The sequence below is a fragment of the Triticum aestivum genome, chromosome 5A, assembly GCF_018294505.1.
Source record: "Triticum aestivum cultivar Chinese Spring chromosome 5A, IWGSC CS RefSeq v2.1, whole genome shotgun sequence".
Taxonomy (NCBI): Eukaryota; Viridiplantae; Streptophyta; class Magnoliopsida; order Poales; family Poaceae; genus Triticum; species Triticum aestivum.
In genome coordinates, this window is record NC_057806.1 from 84,603,808 (window position 1) to 84,620,150 (window position 16,343).

A 16,343-nucleotide genomic window follows, 5' to 3' on the forward strand; every position below is an offset into this window, starting at 1 on the left:
CACCCCTCCACGGGCACCCCTCCACCGTCTACTGTTCATCCAGCCCTCCACCACACCACGGGGTCCTGTTCATCCAGAGGCAACGCCACCGCTCGCTGTTCATCCAACCCCCCCCCCCCCCGCAACGCTCACTGTTCATCCAATTGATCGGCTTCATTTGCAGCAGTAGAGAAGGAATCGCTCGATCGGGTTCAGTTAACAGCCATCGATCGATCGCTCGGGTTCAGTAACGCGTAGCCTGCAGTGCAATTGCTCGGGTTCAGTTAGAGCCCAACGCCTCGCTCGGGTTCAGTTAGAGCCAACGCCTCGCACACACGCACGTACATGTACAAGAGAAACGCGCATCGCTCGGCCCCCGACCTCCCACCGTAACCGGGAACTCCCCGAAATTTTCCTCCCCATCGCTTCTACCATGGTTTTTCCGTCATGGACAGCCCAAAGGATGTCATGCAGCTGCGTCTCCGGCCCGCCCAGGACGAAAAGCCCATTTTCTGTCATGATTTTTTGTCATAGAAGTAGGAGCCCACCACATCTATGATGATACCGGGTTTTGTCACAATTATCGTCATAGAAGTGTCATATGTATGACAGAAAAAAATTCGCTCGGCCCAAAATGTCACGGATGTGTCTTTTTTTGTAGTGATTGATTGGGCATTGTTGAATGTTGATACTTTTTTCTGTAAGTTTGATCAAAATAGAGATACTTTGACTACACATAAAACTTATATGTAAACTAGAAAGGATCGGAGGGAGTATATTGTATGTTCAAAAGCGAAACGAACATTGAATACCCTTTATATATGATTTGCGGATGCTATGATCATCGGTTCAAAATTTTGAATCCGCCTTAGGTATCACACATGCACCCACTCGTTCTCTCTCGATTTCATCTCGGGGTCCGGAGATGGATTGAAAAAGGACTAGGGTGGGTACAATACGTTCGTTTCGCTTATGAACGTACAATATACTCCCTCTGATCCCCACAGACCCCCCCCCCTCGCAGGTATTTCTATCATAGAAATAGACCAAACCTTTATCTCCTTGCACGACACGCAATTGATCTCTCAACATCAATCGATCTCGTCAAGATGTGTCGGGGCATGAACCGAATGGGGTGTTAAAACTAAGACGGGAAGTGACACGTAGTGGAGGCAAAGTGAAACTTTAAACGAACTGTTTGTTTGTATGCATGTCGGACAAATTACAACATTGGAAATACAAGCATGGTCTAGGTCCACATGCGAATGATACTCGGCGGAATGTTCAAATGAGGCATGCGGGAGGATGGACTCGACCAAAGGGCGGCATGATCAATGGAGAAGAGGGTTGGAGAGGAATGAGAAATAAGCAACGCCACATGATTATAGTTGAATAGCTCAAATAAACAATAAGTTGCCTCGTTTTCCCTTTCGTCTTGCTCACGGAGTAAGATACTCCCTCTGTTTTTGTTTACTCTGCATATTAGGTTTGACTGAAGTCAAACTTCATAAAATTTGACCAAATTTATAGAAAACTAGCAAGATGCCCGTGCGTTGCACGGAACATCAAGATCTTGTGGGAGAAAAGGATGAACGAGGGAAGGCCTTATCTGCAAATGTGGAGAGGAGTGCGGGTAAATTGTCATAGTTTCCTTCCTATCCATTAGATATATATCGAACGACCTATATTGCAGGATGGCAGGCACACCATCATCACCAACTCTGCTTTTTATCTACACTAGCAAGATGCCCATGCGTTGCACGGAACATCAAGATGCATTTGTATGAGTACTTTATCTTGTGGGAGAAAAGGATGAATGAGGGAACGCCTTATTTACAAATGTGGAGAGGGGTTTAGGTATCTTTTTGCAAAATTGCCATAGTTTCCTTCCTATCCGTCAGATATAAACCGGACGAACTCTTATAAAAAACAGAGTTGGTGATGATGGTGTGCCTGCCATCCTGCAATATAGGCCGTCCGATTTATATCTGACGGATAGGAAGGAAACTATGGCAATTTTGCAAAAAGGTACCCACACACCTCTCCACATTTGCAAATAAGGCCTTCCCTAGTTCATCATTTTCTCTCACAAGATAAACTAGTCATACAAATGCATCTTGATGTTACGTGCAACGCACGGGCATCTTGCTACTACGAGTAGAAATATGAACATTTACAATAGCAAATCTATATGATGTGAAAGTATATTCAATAATGAATCTAATGGTATTGATTTGTTATTGTATATGTTATTATTTCTGTCTATAAACTTTGTCAAAGTTTACAAAGTTTGACTTTGAGCAAAGCTAAAATGCGGAGTAAATAAAAACAGAGGGAGTACGCAGGGACTAGTATAGTTACTATTGCCGGAACATGGTAAGTTGGACCCCTAAATGTGGGCACGGACCAGGCACACCTCAATTATTCTTTCAAATAGTCAGACGCCTACATTTAGCACACCGTCCGGCTACTTAATCAAGTGTTATGCTTCACTACTTGAAAAGGAAAAGGGTGGTACCGTACCCAAAACCACCACACTTGGTGCTAGGGTAACAACTTGGTACTGTACCACATTTGAACCAGGGCACAAAAACCACTTGTTCTGCTCCTAATGCGCAACGCGGAGCACTGACGCTTGAATATGGTCGGGAAACCAGGGAAACCGACATGTGGGGCACACCTGTCGGGACGATGTGGCGCATACTAGTCCAATGGAGGAGCTGGCCCACGACCTCCTCGCCACCAGGAACCGTTCATGTGGGTCGTGGGGGCCAACAACATGGCGCGGCTCCAGCACCGCCTCTGGACACGGTGACCGCGATGAGCGACACGCTCATTGTCGCTGGACACGGTCAGTTTCAGTGTGCCGAGTGTGGCGTTAGCGTTGTGGCATGACCAACAGATCAACACTCGGCTCGTCGAGGATGCACGGGGCACCGAAGTGCGCGCATGCCGCGACGCGTCCGCGGGGTGGTGTAGCGTGGCCAACTGCATCCCCAGGACCGGAGACCATGTCGGGTCGTCTTGCTTTTTCAATGACATGTGGGATTGCATGTGAGCAAAGGGCAACTCCAACGTTGGCACGACCGCAGCTCACTACCCTAGCACACCAAAAACCCTCGTCCCTGGCGCCGTCGCGCGGTGCGTTCGCAGCCGGCACCAGCTACCCGCATTCATGCTATCCATATGTATGCCATCGTTAAGAGGCTCGGTGCCTGAGGAACCAACTCCGGTGACTTAATGACGCACCCGGATGCTTGGCGTCACCAGAATGCGCTACTTAAAGCGACAACGCCCAGCTAACCTCCACACCATAGCGCATTGTCCTGCTACCTGGCACCACATCCACCATGACCGCGAGTGCGAATGCTCTACAGGAGAGCTTGTCTTCGGGGATGAAGCTCGAGGTCGCCGCCCTTGCCCAAGTTGCCGCTCATGATGCAATAGCGGCGTAGCCGGATGCGGACGCGACCGCACAAGCGGTGGCCACGCTGGCGGCCGACGACGGGAGCACCGTCACCTACTTGCCGCCGTCCAACGTTCGGCACCGCCGAGGTCGGGGACTCCTCCGAGGATGACTAGGGCATGGGAGGCGGTAGGGCCTAGTGTGCCAACTGGACGGTCCGTCTCCCATGTTCTACTCTTCCTCGCCGGAGACCGCACCTTCACTTCACGGGTGTTGAACCCCGCCCCCGTACATGGAGATCGCAGATGGAGGACGTCGGTCGCCACCGTAGAATAGGTTTAGGGTCGGGTTTCTTTTATTTTTCTGTCCTATAAAAGTTCAAAATGTAATGAAAATCTGCCGTGTTTGCATTAATCTCGGCTGGTGTATATGAACTCTCACAATAATATAGTATAATGTAGGAGTACTAGCAAGATGCCTGTGTGTTGCACGGAACATCAAGATCTTGTGTGAGAAAAGGATGAACGAGGGAAGGCCTTATCTGCAAATGTGGAGAGGAGCGTGGGTAAATTGTCATAGTTTCCTTCCTATCCGTTAGATATAGATCGGACGGCCTATATTGCAGGATGGCAGGCACACCATCATCACCAACTTTGCTTTTTATTGAATGGAGATAAAGCTAACATGTGAAGTAAATAAACACATAGGGTCTACATACACAATTTATCTTAGGCACTTGAATAGTACGTCCACTACACATTCATGCATTTCACATCTTTTTACATCTACGGGAACCTACGAAAGGGTTAACGTAAATTGCATGTCTCTTTCCTCCCTGATTTTCATGGTGGTGGGCCTCTCCCTCCCCCCAATCTACAATCAACAGCTCACATGTTTCTCATTATGTTAATTACATAAATGGGATTACGTAGGTGTAGCATTACTCGTCCTAAAAACCCAACTAAGCCAACCTCCTAGCATATTGCGCGGGAAAAGACACGGCCGCGCCATTTTAGTCGGGATTACTGGATTACTAGTAGTAGTATCGATGGATCGAACGAAGCACCAAGTTTTTTTAGAGGGGGCGAAGCACCTAGTTTAAAAGGAAAAAAGGCGGTACACTCACAGCCTCTGTTGGAAAAGGCAGTGCCTAGGAGGCGCTTAGGCACACCTAGGCGCTAGACAATGGCCAAACGCCTCGCCTAGGGCATAAATGAAGGTCTAGGCAGGGAAAGCAAGGAATTGCCTACCCAAGCAAGAAATCATGCCACATACTGCACATATATGTCAAGCAGGTTATATTCCAGTGGGAGTTGCCGGTAATTACCTTATTCATATGCCCTAAATTAATATCAACACCCATATAAAAGTCACAAATACACTTCGAGTAAAAACTATATTGCCGCCTAGGCCGCGCCTAGGGCGCTTAGGCACCGCCTAGGCACTAGGCAAAGGCCAACCGCCCCGCTTACGCCTACCGCTTTTTCCAACCTCACAGCACCCCTGTGGCGATCGCATTGCACCCCACACACGTTCGGTCCTGCACACGGCTCATGCAAATGGAATGCGCTTCGGCTTGCTTCTTCACTGACACATGGGACTGCACTTGGAGAAACTGACCATGCGCCAAACTCCCCCCGCCCACTGCGCGAAAATCCCCCCCCCCAAAAAAAATTCCCCCAAATCCCAAATTCAACCGCCCTTCGGTCAACTAGCCAGTAATATTCCCCAAACCCCCCTCCCCCGCCCCCCTCCACTCCATTCGCTCCGCCAAAGCCACCCTTCCCGCCATACCGATACGTCAGCGCCGCAGTTCGTCGAGGGGACGCACGACGATCCTCTCGCTCCCACCGTACCTGCTCGTAGACTATCGTCCTCTAGCCGCGCCGCCACCGCCGGTGACGTTCTTGTGGAGGCGCATGGCTATCAGCGCCGCCACCGCTGGCGATGTTCATGTGGAGACGCACGGCAGTCAGCTTCTCCCATGGTACGCGCATTCTATACTGAGGCCCCGTGCATGTCGGTGTAGCATTGAATGTTAGCTGATAGACGTTGTTAATCTAACTATTTGCCGAAGTAGTTTACAGTCAATATACTCTGCTTAAGAAGCTTCCTTGCCCTGTTCTGCACTGAATCTGCTTAGCTGAGATGGCATGCCAAACCCGATTAGTTGCTAAAATATCCTGCCATATATTTATTGTGACGTAGATTGCCATGATCTAGTAGCCAATCTGTTAGGTGAAATAGGTCTACACCATTTTATACTCGATCTTTGTTGCTGCAATGGCCTTTGATAGTTCGATGGCTATGTGCTCGGCCTCATTGACTGCTCAAACAGCCTGCCATAATTTAGCACTCAAATCCGTTTGTTGAAGTAGCTTTAAATATAATTCGTTACTTAGATCTGCTCATCCAAATATCTTTCCATAGCTTTAGACATCGACCTTGGTATTTTTTTCTGGACTTCATAAAAAAAGCATATATGTTTTTTCCTGTAATATCTAGTAGACGAACTAATTTGTATGTCTAACAGATGGACAGGACTGTGATAACTTCTGCTCGAAGGTTCTCCGCTGCATATGTCAAGGGGGTTGAAAACTTCATGAACTTTATCAGAGTTGAGTACGGTGGTCCGAAATCAGATGTGCTCTGCCTGTGTAGCAGTTGTATGAATTCGGTTACAAGACCCTAGTCAACTGTGCAAAATCATCTACACGTGTATGGGATGTTGGTCACATATACTAGGTGGGTTCATCATGGTGAAGATGTGAACGTCAATGTTACTAACTACGTGGAAGCAGCAGATCACCATCTTGATCTGCCTGATGCTCAGGTGGAAGAGGAGGAGGAGGAGGAGGTAGTGGCGGAGACAGCGAGTTTGACCAACATTAAAACAATGCTACGAAATGCTCGTGCATTTCGTGAACTTTCACCTGCAGAAGAAAAATGGTGGGCCTGCATGTTGGAACAATGCAACGTGGCTGTCACCTCAGGAAATAAGTTGTTAGTATTCTCAGCTATGGTCACCTTTCTTTAGGTGAAGACATCCGAGCGGATGACCAACAAATCATTCAATGCGATGTTGGCCGCTTTCCGCAAATCTTTCCCAGATGCGTCTGAGGTGCCACACACCTACAGTAAAATGAATAATTTCCTTCGTGCAGTTGGAATTGGATATGATATGATCCATGTTTGTAAGAATAACCGTGTTCTGTCCCGGAAGGATTATGCCAACTTAATGAATGCCCGAAATGCAAATCATCAAGATGGAAAGATGGCGATGCTTTGAAGAGGATTCCTCATAATGTTCTATGACATTTTCCAATTATACCAAGATTGAGGAGGTTGTTTCATGATGCTAAAACAAGAGAGGATGTATTGTGGCATTCTAGGAACCAGGAGTATAGACATCAGAATGTAATGAGCCATCCATCTCATGGTAGTGAGGGGAAAAGCTTCAATCAGAAACACAAAAAGTTTGCTGCTGACCCGAGAAACATTAGACTTGGCTTAGCTTCAGATGGATTTTAACCCATTTGGCCACTAGAGCGCCACATATAGCATGTGGCCAGTGCTTGTTATCCCTTACAACATGCCTCCAAATGTCTGCACCAAAGAATCAAACTACATGATGGCCTTGCTCATCCCAGGTCCAAAAAGTCCTGGAAAGGATATTGATTTATTCATGGAGCCTCTTGTGGAGGAACTTCAACAGCTATGGAGGGGTGTTCTCACTCGAGACCTATATAGCAACCCACCAGCTGATTTCTTTCTACGTGATGTTATAATTTGGTGCATCCATGATTATCTGGCTTTGGGAACTATGTCAGGGCAAATGACACATGGTTACAATGCATGTGTTCACTGTGATAGGAATCCGCTATCATACGCAATACTTAGCAAGATCTATTACATTGGACACCGCCGTTTCCTTGCCAAGGACAATCCTCGTCCTACAAAATACCAAAGACATGTGTTCAATGCAAAGCATGAAAATCGTGATGCGCCAAAGAGGCTCACCGTCGATGAGTTGCAAGTGAAATTAGAGAAGGTCAGGCATATTACACCAAGAACCATCCTGGTAATGGTAGTGGGAAAAGGAAGCATGGCAGGGCAGAAGAGAGATTATTGTTTACCCGCAGGTCCACTTTGTGGGACTTGGATTATTGGAAAGATTTGGATCTGCATCATAATCTTGATGTGATGCACATCAAGAAAAATATATGTGACAACATTATCGGCACACTTCTTAATATTGAAGGCAAGACGAAAGATACCTTTTTTATCTAGGATTGATTTGACACACCTGGGTATCAGACAGGATTTTCAAGTGCAAGATGAAGGTAAACCACAGGATATGGCACCAAATGTGTACGTCTTGGACAAGGTAAAAAGAAAAGAATTCTGTGAGGTCTTGTCACGTGTGAGATTCCCATATGGATTTGCTTCCAACCCTGAAAGGAGAGTTAGTGCAGATGGAAACAAGGTACAAGGGTTGAAAACTCATGACTGCCACGTCCTACTTCAAAGGGTTTTACCTTTTATCCTTACAGGATTGGGCCGCCCTGACTTATACAGAGCAGTTGCAGAGTTGGGACAATTCTTCAAGGAACTCTGCGGTAGAAATATCAGGGTAGATGTTTTGGAGAGTCTTAGAGACAAGATACCAACTATCCTATGTGACCTTGAGAAGATATATCCTCCAACCTTCTTTGATGTGATGGTGCATTTGGTTGTTCATCTACCTGATGAGGCACTACTTAGAGGTCCAGTACAGTATGGTTGGATGTACCCTATTGAAAGGCGGCTAGGCACTTTCAAGGGCTATGTTAGGAACAGAGCTAGACCCGAGGGTTCCATTACAGAGGCCTACATTGCTACAGAAGCATTGACATTCTGCTCAATATACATTGAAACAACTGATCAGCTTAGCAAAGAGGTGGGTGAAGACAATCCCGGGCTCAATGTTTTCGATTATTCTGTTTGAGTTACAGGGAAGAGTCGACAAGAGGATAAACCTAAAGATTTGGACAAAATGGTTTGGTATGTGTTGAATAACTGTCCTGAGATACTACCTTACTAATATTAAGTAAGTCCTAAGTACTGCAGCTTATACATCATAATCTACTAAACTTGCAGCACATTCTTATATATTTAGATGTTTGACGCGATCACTATGTTGTGCAGCATCTACAAAAAGGAGTTACTGCCGCAAAATCCAAGAAACATTGACAAACTGGTTATGGCAGAATTTGCGAAATGGTTCAAGAGCCATGTAAGCTTTTGAATTGCAGTATCAGTTTTTTTTAATATATTGAGTACATAAGATGATCAGCTTGTCTATTTTCTAACCATAGGTTAAGAAGATGCGGGAGGATGGGCAGGCAGTTGTGACGGCCCCAATTTGACCGTACACTAATCATACACGCAAACATGTACGATCAAGGTCAGGGACTCACAGGAAGATATAACAACACAACTCTAGACACAAATTAAAATAATAGAAGCTTTATATTACAAGCCAGGGGCCTCGAGGGCTCAAATACTGAGGGGGTCCTGGACTAAGGGGTCCTCGGGTGTCCGATCTATTGGATATGGGCCGGACTGATGGGCCGTAAGGATACGAAGACCGAAGACTCTACCCGTGTCCGGATAGGACTCTCCTTGGTGTGGAAGGCAAACTTGGCGACCAACTATGAAGATTCCTTTCTTTGTAACCGGCCTTGTTAACCCTAGATCCCTACCGTGTCTATATAAACCGGAGGGCTAGGTCCGTATATAGGCCGAATCCGAATAATCATAGCCAAGTTAGACTCTTAGGGTTTGGCCATTACGATCTCGTGGTAGATCAACTCTTGTAATACTCATATTCATCAAGATCAATCAAGCAGGACGTAGGGTATTACCTCCATAGAGAGGGCCTGAACCTGGGTAAACATCGTGTCCCCTGTCTCTTGTTACCATCGACATTAGACGCACAATTTGGGACCCCCTATCTGAGATCCGCCGGTTTTGACACCGACATTGGTGCTTTCATTGAGAGTTCCACTGTGCCGTCTTCAAAAGGTTTGATGGCTCCTTCAATCATCTACAATGGCGCTGTCCAAGGGGAGGTCTTCCTCCCTAGACAGATCTTCGTGTTCGGCGGCTTCGCACTACGGGCCAACTCGCTTGGCCATATGGAGCAGATTGACAGCTATGCCCCTGGCCGTCAGGTTAAATTTGAGAGCTTGAACTACGTCGCAGATATCTGCGGAGACTTGATCTTCGACGGATCCGATACCACGACAATCGCTCCCCGTCACCTCGATGAACATGACTTAGATCTGTTATTGGGCCATACCCAGGAAATTGCACCTGTAACCGCTCTGGCCTTAGATCCGGAGCAGGTCGCACCATCCGAGGATAGGAAGCTTAACCCCGCCACAGAAGCCGCAGACACCATGGCGTTGGAGCCGCACATGGACCTAACCTCTGGTAATGCATGTGTCACCGGAACCTTGGGCTCGTTTCCGGTTAAAAGTTCCGAACTATGTGCGTCCGCGCATGTCGAGCATGATCGGTTATCGATCGCCGAATTCAGCGCCGCAGACATCTTTCGGCACTCACCCTTGGGTGATGTGCTGAATTCATTAAAAAATCTATCCTTAGCAGGGGATTCACAGCCGAACTATATCCGGTTCGAACTAGAAGCCGATGACAGGGAATTTTGCTCCCCACCCGCCACCCACTTCATAGTCACTGTCGAAGACTTAACTGACATGCTCGATTACGGCTCCGACGACATCGACGGTATGGACGACAATGCCGGAGAAGAAGAGGCCTAGGACCCGTCATTCACCGGACGCTGGACGGCCACTTCCTTGTACGATGTATACATGGTGGATGCACCAAAGGAGAATAGCAGCGATGACAAAGAAGATCCAGTTGAGGATAAACCTCCTGAGATACAATCGAAACGCCGGCGTCAGCGGCGCCGCTCTAAGTCACGCCGTAGTAAAGATATCAACACCGACACATGAGAAGATAACACTCCAGAAGGTGCCGAAGACAACGAAGACCCCGTTGACACAGCTACCGAACAGGATGAACGGGAAGATGGGCAGGTTAGTCCTGATAAACAGGCCACACACGAGGACTCGGAGGACAGTAATTTTCTTCCGCTCTCCGAGGATGAGGCGAGCCTCGGCACTGAGGATTTCATCGTGCTTGAGGAACCTCTTGAGCAGGAGCGCTTCAAGCACCAGCTAATAGCCACTACAAGGAGCCTGAAAAAGAAGCAGCAGCAGCTTCAAGCTGACCAAGATCTGCTCAATGATAAATGGACTAACGTCCTAGCAGCCAAAGAATACGGCCTCAAGCGCCCGGCAAAAAGCTACCCGAAGCACAAATTACTACCTCAGTTTGACGACGAGGCGTCGTAACACGTACCACCATCACGCAATGCGGCTGACCGACCACCACGTGGCCGGGACAAAGCGGCAACTCAAGCCGAACACCAGCCCACCCTGCCTCATCACAAAGGCAGAGGTAAATTAGCTCACGGTCATACATATGACCTTCGACATGACCTAAACAATAAAGCAGGACATACCAGATCGATCTACGGATCGCGAGAACGTGCCCCGACAAACGACGACGGCCATCTGTTCAGACGTGACAAACCTAGTCATGCGCGGGCTGAAAGCCACAAACGGACCCCATCAGAGCTACGTCGTGATACGGCCCGATATAGAGGCGCCGCACACCCTCATTGCTTCACCAACGAAGTCATGAAACATGAATTCCCAGACGGATTCAAACCCGTGAATATAGAATCATATGATGGCACCACATACCCCGCGGTATGGATCAAAGACTTCATTCTCCACATTCATATGGCCCGTGGCGATGACCTTCATGCCATTAAATACCTCCCCCTGAAACTCAAAGGACCAGCATGGCACTGGTTGAACAACCTGCCTGAAAACTCCATCGGCAGCTGGGAGGACTTGGAAGAAGCCTTCCTTGATAACTTCCAAGGTACATACGTTCGACCTCCGGACGTTGATGACTTAAGCCATATAGTTCAACAGCTCGGAGAGTCCGCCAGGAAATTTTGGACCAGGTTCCTAACTAAAAAGAACCAGATAGTCGATTGTCCGGATGCTGAAGCCCTAGCAGCCTTTAAACACAGCATCCACGACGAATGGCTCGCCAGCCACCTCGGCCAAGAGAAGCCAAAGTCCATGGCGGCCCTCATGACACTCATGACCCGCTTTTGCGCGGGCGAGGATAGTTGGCTGGCCCGTAGAAAAAACAATGCAAGCGACACCGGCACCCCTGAAGCTAAAAATAGCAATGACAAGTCTTGACGCAACGGGTACAAACATCTAAATTACAATGACAACACTGAGGATACGGCGGTCAATGCCGGATTCAGTGGCTCTAAGCCTGGTCAGCGGAAGAAGCCGTTCAAAAAGAACAATTGGGGCCCATCTAGCCTGGACCGCATACTTGATCGTCCGTGCCAGATCCATGGCACCCCAGACAAACCACCCAATCATACCAATAGAGATTGTTGGGTTTTTAAACAGGTCAGCAAGTTAAATGCCGAAAACAAGGATAAGGGATTGCAAAGCGAAGACGACGACGAGGAGCCCCGGCCGCCGAACACATGGGACAGAAGAAATTCCCTCCTCAGGTTAAAATGGTAAACATTATATACGCTACCCACATCCCCAAGAGGGAGCGCAAATGCGAGCTCAGGGACGTCTATGCGATAGAGCCAATCACCCCAAAATTTAATCCATGGTCGTCATGCCCGATCACTTTTGATCGCCGGGATCCGTCATGGTGGTTCAGCTGCACTGGTCCTGGACCCAATAATTGATGGGTTCCACCTGACGCGAGTCCTGATGGATAGTGGCAGTAGCCTCAACTTTCTCTATCAGGATACAATGTGCAAAATGGGCATTAACCCATCGCGGATCAAGCCCATAAAGACTACCTTTAAAGGAGTCATACCGGGGGGTAGAGGCCCGCTGCACGGGCTCAATCACACTAGAGGTTGTCTTCGGGTCTCCGGACAACTTCTGAAGTGAGGAGTTAATCTTCGATATCGTCCCCTTTCACAGCGGCTGCCATGCACTGCTCGGATGAACCGCATTTGCTCGATTCAATGCGGTCCCACACTACGCTTATCTCAAGCTTAAGATGCCTGGACTGCGAGGCGTCATAACAGTCAATGGAAATACGGAACGCTCCCTCCACACCGAGGAGCACACCGATGCCTTAGCGGCAGAGGTACAGGGCGGCCTTGTCAAGCAGAACCTCAATTCGGCGGCCGATCCCTCGGACACTGCCAAGAGAGCCTGAACCATTCCGCAGAAGGACAGCTCGGCTCGTCAGGAGCTCGACTAGCAATTTGGCCTCCGTCCCCGTCCTGACCAAGTGGCGGCCATCATACCGCGCGTACATAATTACGCACTAAAAATACCATGGGCCCGGATGGACGCATAATCAGCTTGTGATCCGCAATATGGCTCAACCTCCCCGGACACTCATACTTTCACTATTCCCCTTTTTTCTTTTGTTTTTCCTTTTTTTACAGGCCTTTCCTGGTGGCTTGACCATCGATTCTTTTCAGAGGATAAAAACACCAAGACAACAAGAAGCATGGACGTACTAGGAAACTCTTAGGTGGTCTCTTTAATGATCCCTTTACCTATCTTCAGGACCCACACGCAGCTCTCTCTTGGTGAAGGCATAGTAAATAGCCTTTCCGCTTATTGCATTACTTGTATAAATGCGCTTTAACGCACCAATGAAATTATAATAGAAACAGTTTGCGGCCCAAATTTTCACGGCTCTAGCTTACCACTGGTTCTTCCTTTTTCTTTCTTTTTGCCCTTTCCTTTCTGGTAATTCTATCAAATAACACCTGTACACTCGGGTGCATTTCAATTTGCCAGGGGCTTCATAGCGCCCCACAACATGGCAACAAAAGTCCAAACACTTTTACAGTATAGTTCGTCACCCTGAATTTAGCACTATATGCATTGGTTCCGAATCATGTCTTTGGTCAATAGTTGGGTTGCCCGGCTCCTGTGCTTGCTACCTTACATTCTGCTATATTGGCTAAGGTAGTAAAGGGAGACCTATTGCGATTGTGTCTTGGTTTATCCAAAGGAGCACCTCAGTAGAGAAAGCCGAAAACTGACTGTCATGATGCAGCGAGAGCCGGTCAACTGTTCAGAGGTTGCAAATCGTTGGAGATTTCTTCCGCATTACGCGAAGGATCGGTACTTCCCGATCAGACACTTATAGCAATCTGGTTCGGATACTAGGGGCTGCGCCCATGTTTTATTGTCAAACTCCTATGGCTAAGTGAGGGCGTTAAAGCCGCATAGTCTGATTGCCTGGTTCGTTGCGCTAAACAACTCCTTCAAGGACCATATAATTTTATCAAGATTGTTTAGATTCCATCCCGAACACCTCCGTACTACCTACATGGGGGCAGAAGCCGACGACTGGCCAACCCCCAGATTTCATACAACACGGCCGCATAGGAGGAAAATTTTAAAACATAACAAGCATTGTACTACAAACCCACTTTGTTTTATCATACAAGATAGAAGGAACTTGAATACATTCAGTCAAAGATAATGTCCTACGAACACTGCGTCGCTACAATACAATACCCCTCCAGGACATCGCCAAAATACCGCTCGGGTATACGGTGCTCCTTGCCCTCTAGTGGCCCCTCGGTCGTCAGCTTGACGGCGTCCATCTTCGCCCACCATATCTTGACGCAGGCGAAGGTCATGCGTGCACCTTCAATGCAGGCCGATCGCTTGACGACGTCCAGCCGAGGACAGGCGTTCACCAGCCGCTTCACGAGTCCGAAGTAGCTGTCGGGCATAGCTTCGGCTGGCCACAGCCGGATTATCAAATCCTTCATGGCTAGTTCGGCCACCCTATGCAGCTCCACCAGCTGTTTCAGCTGATCGGTGAAGGGCACGGAATGCTCTGGCGTAAGATACTGCGACCAGAACAACTTCTCCACCGAGATTCCTTCTTCGGCTCGGAAGAACTCCGCAGCGTCGGACACACTACACGGCAGATCTGCAAATGCCCCTGGAGAACTCTGAATCCGGTTTAGTAGGAGATATTTCTTCTTCACATGCTTTCTTTGCATACTAAATGCCTTACCCGCTGCGATCCTCTTGGCCTCCTGGACCTCCTGGAGGGCACCCTGGGCATCAACCCAGGCCGCTTCCGTGCTTTGGCGAGCCTTTGAGAGTTCGGCCTCTCGAGCCGAAACATCTCCCTCCAAGGTCTCATACTTCTTGACAGCATCTTGGAGCTCTTGCTGGACCTCATTGACCCGGGCCTTGAGCTTCTTACGCGCGGCCTTCTCCTTGACAGCCTTCCCCTCGGCTTCGGCCAAGGCCTTCCTTAGGGCCTCGACCTCGGTCGTCGCTTCTATACATATCATGACACTTCGGTCAATGCATATCATTTTACTTTTTCGAATACATAATGGGTTATCACATACCTTGTTTTTCTTGCAGCTGCCTCCTCACCTGGCCGAGCTCCTCCTCGGCCTGCTCCAGTCTCCGCTTCAGTCCGGAGACCTCGGCAGTATGCGAGGCTGCGGCCAACAACGACACCTGTGTATTCATTTCAGACACATTCAGTTAGTTTCCTGCAATAAAGGATTAATCCTCTGTCCGGCTTTTTCTTTCCGAACACTGGGCAGTGTCTCAGGGGATACTGTCTATATTGGGATTTTCTCTTTTTTGCGTTGCTTACCTCAAAACCTGTCAGCAGGCTGCTGCAGGCTTCGGTCAGTCCGCTCGTGGTGGACTGAACCTTTTCAATTACTGTGCCCATAAGAACAGTGTGCTCATCCCCAATGGAAGCGCATCACAATGCTTCTAGCAGATTATCCGGTGCCCCTGGTTGGACAGGGGTCACCGGCGGAATAGGCATACCCCCTTCTTTTGAAGGAGGTTGCGCGCCAGATTCCGGAGCCGTATCGGTCTCCAGAATCGAATCCGGCTGAGGGCCGAACTGAATACGGCCCTCGCCACCAGTCTCCATGGGGATTGGCTCCCCCTGGTGTCCGACGACGGAGGCCTCGCCTCCTGGCGTCTCCTGAGCCTCCCCCCCCCCCGGCCTGGGAAGGTCCTTTCGGACAGCACATCATCATCTCCCTTGGCCTTGGGAGAGTAAGCGGCCAGAAGTGTCTTGTTGGCCATCTCCTTTGAGTCCAACGAGCCTCTTGATGAGGATCGCTGGGAGCTGTCGTGTGCCGGACTGCAATGACATGATTAAATCATATAAAATACCATAAGGTGGAAAAGCCGGATAAATGGATGTGTATGGGTTCTTAGCACTCACGATGCGGCCAGGGGCTTGTTCCGGGGGCGCCGCTCCGCACTGATGTCGACGTCCCACGCGGAGCTGCCCTCGAGAGTGCCTTTCCCCTTCTTGGGTGCCTCCGCCTCCAGAATTGTGGAGGCCGCCCTCTTCTTCCTCCCCCCATTAGGGGGAGAATCAATTTCCTCCTCCTCATCATCGTCTTCTTCGGCGGCGGAGGAGCGGGTCTTGTCTTCGGACGTCGCGTCCGAAGCGCCCTTGCGGCGGGGGCCACTCCGGACCCCCTTGGCCTTCCCCTGGGCCTTCTTCGCCAGCGCCGTATAGGGCGCCGGCACCAACATCTTTGCTAAACACGGGATGATTGGTTCTTCAGGCAGCGGAGCCGGACACTAGATCTGCTTCGCCCTCTCCATCCAGTCCTGAAGAAGCAATAATAATAAAAGCTTAGATATCATCCTTGAAACAAGCAAGTAGGGGATGCGTTAAAAATAACATACCTCATTGGCGAGGTGGTTAATGCCGTGCCCGTGGTCCGAATCTGTGGTCGGCGGTGTCTCGTTGCCCTTGAAGAGTGACTTCCAGGCGTCTTCGT